This window comes from Salmo salar, chromosome ssa12, assembly GCF_905237065.1.
Source record: "Salmo salar chromosome ssa12, Ssal_v3.1, whole genome shotgun sequence".
In the NCBI taxonomy this organism is placed as follows: Eukaryota; Metazoa; Chordata; class Actinopteri; order Salmoniformes; family Salmonidae; genus Salmo; species Salmo salar.
Window position 1 is genome coordinate 92,475,639 of NC_059453.1, and position 8,132 is coordinate 92,483,770.

The 8,132-nt window shown below is 43.3% G+C and overlaps 1 non-coding gene across 1 annotated transcript; it reads left to right on the plus strand.

The window, feature by feature from the left end:
* The first annotated feature begins 4,148 nt into the window (after positions 1 to 4,148).
* LOC123725772 (U7 small nuclear RNA) lies at positions 4,149 to 4,201 on the plus strand. Its single transcript, XR_006758286.1, has one exon. It is a non-coding gene; the product is annotated as a U7 small nuclear RNA (small nuclear RNA).
* The last annotated feature ends 3,931 nt before the right edge of the window (positions 4,202 to 8,132 follow it).

The window sequence follows — 8,132 nt, forward strand, 5'->3', positions numbered from 1 at the left end:
TTCTGGTCCTGAGGCTTTAGTATGTTAGTAGAACAGGTTAGTGAACTCAGCCCCAGGACCAGCTGGATGAGGGGACTCTTTCCTTTGCTCAGCTCTTGGCATTGCAGGGCATGGTAATGATATGAGAGAGGATCACTGTATTTTAGATGTTTCCAAAACATAATTGCTCTTTTTTGAGTTTTTATTATTAGTGGATATTGGCCTAATTCTGCCCTGCATGCATTGTTTGAAGTTTTCCTCTGGACATATAGGAGAATCTTACAGAACTCTGCATGCAGGGTTTCAATGGGGTGTTTGTCCCATTTGATGAAATCTTGTTTTGCAAGTGGACCCCACACCTCGCTGCCATAAAGTGCAATTGGTTCAATGACACATTCAATTAGTTTTAGCCAAATTTGAATAGGTATTTCAATTTGAATTTGTTTTTAATTGTGTAGAATGCCCTGCGTGGCTTTCTCTCTCAGTTCATTCACTGCCTCATTAAGGTGTCCAGTTGAGCTTATTTTTAAACCTAAGTAATTGTAGTGTGTACAGTACTCTATATATTTTGTACCAATTGAGAACTTTGGTTTAATTCCCTGAGATCTGGATCTTCTCTGTAAAAATCATTATTTTAGTATTTTTGGGGTTTACTGCCAGGGCCCAGGTCTGGCAGTACTGCTCTAGCAGGTCCAGGCTTTGCTGTAGGCCAGGTGCTGTGGGGGTTTACTGCCAGGGCCCAGGTCTGGCACTACTACTCTAGCAGGTCCAGGCTATGCTTTTTTGGTTCTGAGTGTACATTTATAGAGTTTTAAAGCCTCACAGTAATGAAGTTGTAAGTTTAATGAAGTCTACATTTTTTCCTTATAATTTTACAATCTGCATCAAACCAGTTGTCATCTGTGGTCTTTTTAGTTTTGTTTTTTATCAATTTCAGTTGTGCTTCTTTTGCCGTTTGCCTGAATATATAGTTGATGTTTTTTACTGCTAGATTGATGCCTTCTTTACTGTGAGTGAATGTGGTATCCAGAAAGTTATCTAAGAGTGTTTGGATATTTTGGTTCCAGGTTGCTTTCTGGTATTCTTCTGTGCTGTTTTGGGCCCATCTGTATGAATTTCTAATATTGTACAGCTTACTGGGCTGTGAATGTGTGGTTGTTTCCATGTCTGTTCTTTTGAGGAACAACGTAATTTGGCTGTGATCAGACAGAGGTGTTAGTGGCTTGACAGTGAATGAGCTGAGAGAGAAATGGTAATTGTCTGTAATCATATAGTCTACTGTGCTGTGGCCAAGATGTGAGCAATAGGTGATTAAGACAGTTAGAAACAGTATAGCCTGTAATAAAGCTGTCCCCTCGTGTGGTCGTTAGATCAAGTAGTGTTTCTAGTGTGCTGATACCACAGGTAAACTCTCTAAGGTAGAGGCCGAAAGAACGAGACAAGACAAACTCCTTCTCTCCCTCGACATGGACCCATGACCAGGCTGTGACTGCCTGTATGTGTGGGATCATCTCCAACTGCTGAATCCAGTACAGCAAATGTTTGGCTAGCATTTTAAACTCCAGTTAGAGAGGAAGCACCTTCCCTGGCTTGTACATTGGGGTTTGGGTCTCTCTCTCTCTCTCTCTCTCTCTAATATTAAAAAAAGTAAAAACAACATTGAAATAAGCATCTCTCTTTCTCTCTCTCTCTCTCTCTCTCACTCACTCACTCACTCACTGTCTCTCTCTCTCTCGCTCTCTCTCTCTCTCGTCTATCTCTCTTTCACACACACATATGGTCAGGTAAATGATTTGATCTGAGCTCTCAACTTCAATTTCTTGTCTGTCTGTGACATGACAGTAGCCATGGCAGGAGCTCTGTTATTCAGAGTATATGTAGTCCGGCATACTGTAGAAAGGGAACCATCCTCTGTTGCAGAGCACAGCCAGGTTCATTTCAGAAACTTTGAGGAGTCTATTTTTGAGTTCTGCCCTTTACCAGAATGAGTGGAAAAGACATTAGACAAGCTGAAGGGCCTTGTGTTGTTGTCAGAAAAGGGCTTACAGACAGTCACCCAGTTAAATGTTCTCTCTCTCTCTCTCTCTCTGCAGCACTGTTACACTCCATGGCATCAGGCCTTGATCTTTCTATCTGACCGTGCCCAGTAATCAGACAAAGGAAACCTCCTAGCACACACCGAGATAAAAAAAACACAAGCAAAACAAGGAATGTGAAGGGAAAGGAAATGAATAAAGGCATCTCTCCCTCATAATTAGACATCACAATTCTAGAAGAAAGACTGAAATCATTGTAATTGTTACAGGCCAGGAGTTTTCCTGACCACATGACCTGACCAGGAAACATAAACAAACCCGTGTTAAAGTCTATAACTTGAGTCGAGAGTTTTTCCTGGTCGGATGACAAAAACTCCTGTTCTTGGCATTGGGACTGATGTAATTAGGTGGACAGACCCACATGAAAATATACTACAGTTTACTGTCAAATAGAATACTACAGTACTCACTATACAATTCTGTAGTGAAGCTCTCCCGTGTGGCGAGGCGGCCTAAGGCACTGCATCGCAGTGCTTGAGGCATCATACAGCCCCAGGTTCAATCTCAGGCTGTGTCCCATGAGGTGGAGCACAATTGGCCCAGCGTCGTCCGGGGTAGGGGACGGTTTGGTCGGCCGGGATTTCCTTGTCACATCGCGCTCTTGCGACTCCTTGTGTTGGGTTGGGCACCTGCAAGCTGACTTTGGTCTCCAGCTGGGCGGTGTTTCCTCTGACACATTGGTGCGGTTGACTTCAGGGTTAAGCGGGCAGCGTGTCAAGAGGCTGTGCGGCTTGGCAGGGTTGTGTTTCAGAGGACACATGGCTCTCGACCTTCGCCTCTACTACAAACTATAGTATCCCTCGATCATGTGTAGTACTTACTATAAAATGTTGCAGTGTACTGTAGAATAATCTAGTAAATACTACAGTATTATCTGAAGAAAAAGAACTGTAGTAAATAGTGCAATAATGTCCATAAAAACACTAAAGTTCACAAAAAACACTACACTTGTAACTATAGTTATACTACTGTATTTAATTACCATATACTCTGCCCATTCGCCTCCCCCAAATCCAAATTTGTGCCACCCTTAAATTAGAAACCTACATGCCAAGAACATGTACAGTAAACCCTACAGGTTGTTAAAGATCTATCTGTTCGGACCCCAATCCTACCTACCTACAGGTTCTAGAACATCTATCTGTTTATACCCCAGTCCTACCTACCTACAGGTTCTAGAACATCTATCTGTTTATACCCCAGTCCTACCTACCTACAGGTTCTAGAACATCTATCTGTTTATACCCCAGTCCTACCTACCTACAGGTTCTAGAACATCTGTCTGTTTATACCCCAGTCCTATGTACCTACAGGTTCTAGAACATCTATCTGTTCAGACCCCAGTCCTTCGTACCTACAGGTTCTAGAACATCTATCTGTTTATACCCCAGTCCTTCGTACCTACATGTTCTAGAACATCTATCTGTTCAGACCCCAGTCCTACCTACCTACAGGTTCTAGAACATCTATCTGTTTATACCCCAGTCCTACGTACCTACAGGTTCTAGAACATCTATCTGTTTATACCCCAGTCCTACGTACCTACAGGTTCTAGAACATCTATCTGTTTATACCCCAGTCCTACATACCTACAGGTTCTAGAACATCTATCTGTTTATAGCCCAGTCCTACCTACCTACAGGTTCTAGAACATCTATCTGTTCAGACCCCAGTCCTTCGTACCTACAGGTTCTAGAACATCTATCTGTTTATACCCCAGTCCTTCGTACCTACATGTTCTAGAACATCTATCTGTTCAGACCCCAGTCCTACCTACCTACAGGTTCTAGAACATCTATCTGTTTATACCCCAGTCCTACGTACCTACAGGTTCTAGAACATCTATCTGTTTATACCCCAGTCCTTCGTACCTACAGGTTCTAAAACATCTATCTGTTCAGACCCCAGTCCTACCTACCTACAGGTTCTAGAACATCTATCTGTTTATACCCCAGTCCTACCTACCTACAGGTTCTAGAACATCTATCTGTTTATACCCCAGTCCTACCTACCTACAGGTTCTAGAACATCTATCTGTTTATACCCCAGTCCTACATACTTACAGGTTATGGAAAATGTGCTCTTTTAGCATTTCTCCAGTAGGTTTCCTCAATGAAAAAGCCCCCACTTCTTGGTAAAAAAATAAATAAAACACCATAGTAAATAATAAAGTAATGGCCGTATAAATGTAGTATTTATACTATAGTATTTTGTCATGTGGAGAATGGTTAATCACAGACAGAGGGCAACATAGTAGGCTGAGCAGCACTGTGTCACTGGGTGGTGGGTTGTGGGTGGCACTCAGCCTAGCTGAGTCTCTCTATCCTTGGGTGGTCACTCAGCCTAGCTTGGTCTCCCTCTCTCCCTGGGTGGTCACTCAGCCTAGCTGGGTGTCTCTCTCTACCTGGGTGGTCACTCAGCCTAGCTGGGTGTCTTTCAGTTTAGATACCTTAATAGATACTTTAATAGAAAGTTAATTAAGTTAAAGTTAAAGTCACCCAGTAAAATACTACTTGAGGAAAAGTCTAAAAGTATTTAGGTCTAAATATACTTAAGTATCAAAAGTAAAAGTATAAATCATTTCAAATTCCTTATATTAAGCAAAGCAGACGGCACCATTTTCTTATTTGAAAAACGTACAGATATCCAGGGGCACATTCCAACACTCAGACATCATTTGCAAATTATGCATTTGTGTTTAGTGAGTCCATCAGATCAGAGGCAGTAGGGATGACCACGTGTTCTCTTGATAAGTGCTTGAATTCGAAAGTTTTCCTGTCCTGCTAAGTGTTCAAAATGTAATGATTACTTTTGGGTGTCAGGGAAATGGAGTAAAAAGTACATTATTTTCTTCAGGAAAGTAAAAGTAAAACTTGTCAAAAAATAAATAGTAAAGTACAGATACCCCCCCAAAAATACTTAAGTTGTACTTTTATGTCTTTTTACTTAAGTACTTTAAACCACTGGTATGGACTCAGGGGAGACGAAGGTCGAAAGCCATGCGTCCTCCCGAAACATAACCCTGCTAAGCCACACTGCTTCTTGACACACTGCTCGCTTAACCCGGAAGCCAGCTGAACCAATGTGTCAGAGGAAACACCATGCAACTGGCGACCGAAGTCAGCGTGCATGCACCCGGTCCCACAACAAGGAGTCGCTAGAGCGCAATGGGACAAGTACATCCGGGCTGGGCAAACCCTCCCATAACCCGGATGATGCTGAGACACTAAACCCTCCCCTAACCAGGACGATGCTGGGCCAATAATCCCTCCCCTAACCCAGACGATGCTGGGACACTAAACCCTCCCTTAACCAGGACGATGCTGGGCCAATAAACCCTCCCATAACCAGGACGATGCTGGGCCAATAAACCCTCCCCTAACCCGGACGATGCTGGGCCAATAAACCCTCCCCTAACCCGGACGATGCTGGGCCAATAATCCCTCCCCTAACCCGGACGATGCTGGGCCAATAAACCCTCTCCTAACCAGGACGATGCTGGGCCAATAAACCCTCTCCTAACCAGGACGATGCTGGGCCAATAAACCCTCTCCTAACCAGGACGATGCTGGGCCAATAAACCCTCTCCTAACCAGGACGATGCTGGGCCAATAAACCCTCTCCTAACCAGGATGATGCTGGGCCAATAAACCCTCTCCTAACCAGGACGATGCTGGGCCAATAAACCCTCTCCTAACCAGGACAATGCTGTGCCAATAAACCCTCTCCTAACCAGGACGATGCTGGGCCAATAAACCCTCCCATAACCAGGACGATGCTGGGCCAATAAACCCTCCCCTAACCCGGACGATGCTGGGCCAATAAACCCTCCCCTAACCCGGAGGATGCTGGGCCAATAATCCCTCCCCTAACCCGGACGATGCTGGGCCAATAAACCCTCCCCTAACCCGGACGATGCTGGGCCAGTAGACCCTCTCCTAACCAGGACGATGCTGGGCCAATAAACCCTCTCCTAACCAGGACGATGCTGGGCCAATAAACCCTCTCCGAACCAGGACGATGCTGGGCCAATAAACCCTCTCCTAACCAGGACGATGCTGGGCCAATAATCCCTCCCCTAACCCGGACGATGCTGGGCCAGTAAACCCTCTCCTAACCCGGACGATGCTGGGCCAATAAACCCTCTCCTAACCAGGACGATGCTGGGCCAATAAATCCTCTCCTAACCAGGACGATGCTGGGCCAATAATCCCTCCCCTAACCCGGACGATGCTGGGCCAATAAACCCTCTCCTAACCAGGACGATGCTGGGCCAGTAAACCCTCTCCTAACCCGGACGATGCTGGGCCAATAATCCCTCCCCTAACCCGGACGATGCTGGACCAATAAACCCTCTCCTAACCAGGACGATGCTGGGCCAATAAACCCTCCATCTCTGTACCCCACATATACAAATATCATATACAAAGGTCCCTCAGTCCATTTTCAAACACAGATTCAACCACAAAGTGTTTAAAGGGGTATTGCAGTCTCCCCTTCTACGAAGATGAAATAATGCTCAAATTGTGAAAATTATGATAATGACCTTTTTGTGTAACAGCTGTTTGAAAATAAATGCATGGAATTTCAGCCTGTTGAAGTGGGATGGAGATTTTTGCCTAGATTTCATTTAACCTCATTATTATTATTATTATCAGCAAGTCATAATGAGCTCAAGGTTTCTTTTACAGACGAGCCCTGAATTACATAAATTACAGAAAATACACACGTCAAATTACAAAATGCAAGAAAAACACGGTCATAAAAAATCAAACACATTCATCAGTAATGAGGTCCTCAATCAGCTTTATGAATTGGCCTAGCGGCACCAAAACATCACATTTAAGAACATTTTGAAGATTGTTCCACAAATAAGGTGCAAAAAAACTAAAAGCTGATTTCATTAACTCAGTAGAGACCAAAGGAATTTCCAGAGTTAGCCATCCCTGAGACCGGAGGTGGTAACTCCTATGTCTAAAGTCTAGTAAAGATGTTAGGTAAAGTGGGACTTTTTTGTAAAAGGGTTTTATAAATGAAAACATAGCAATGTATCAACCTACGTGACATCAAAGAGGGCCAACCGACTTTCTGGTAGAGAATGCTGTGATAGGTACTAAAATTGCTAACTAAAATAAAACGCAGTGCGCTGTGGTAAACTGCATCTAAGGCTTAAAGGAAGTGGCAGCTGCTCATGATCATGACATCACAATCTGATCTGATTATTCTGACCAATGACCAGTCATGTTTTATTTGCATATGTTTCCTCCTACTTTAAAGGGCTAAGCGGTGTGGACTTTAGATTCTAGACGATCCTATCTGCCAATGTAAATGTATTTAAATTTGTATCAATACACCCACACGGTCAGACTGAGAATTTCACTGGCAAAAGGAGGCTCAGAGAAATAATTATTTTCATGAAATTAACACACGCAGTGATTTATTAGACATGCAGTGATGATTTTAAAATAACATTTAAAAGACATGCAGTCTTTGAAGGAAAAATCCACACAAAACCACACATTCCTATAATTTACAGTATTAAATAACACGAATATGTGAGAACAATATTTTTTTCTGAACAAATGTTTCATTTTGTCATTATATTAAGATTGGTAGCAACATATGAAAACTGCTGTAGAAATCTGTTGCAGCTCAAGTCGACTACAGAACCCACAATGCAATGCTTTCTCAATGGGCTGGCTGGCTAGCAAGCTAGCTAGCAAACATAGCCACACACAATAATACCAAAGTCAATATCAGCATGTGAAGTAGCTAGTTAGCTGTAAAATCACCTAAACCTGTACCTAATCCTGTACCTAAACCTGTACCTAAACCTGTAGATCGATATGCCTCTTAGAGTGGAGTCTGACATTCGCAACGACCATGCAACGCCACATGCAATGCACCCTGGATTGAAGAGGCAGACAAATAGGAGACATTTTGGTGGACCCTCTGTAAATTACAAAATTCTCGAGGTAGAAATCTCGCAGAAATATGATCAATGGCTCATTGGAGATAACCGCATAATGACATCGACCAGTATTGAAATCTGACATG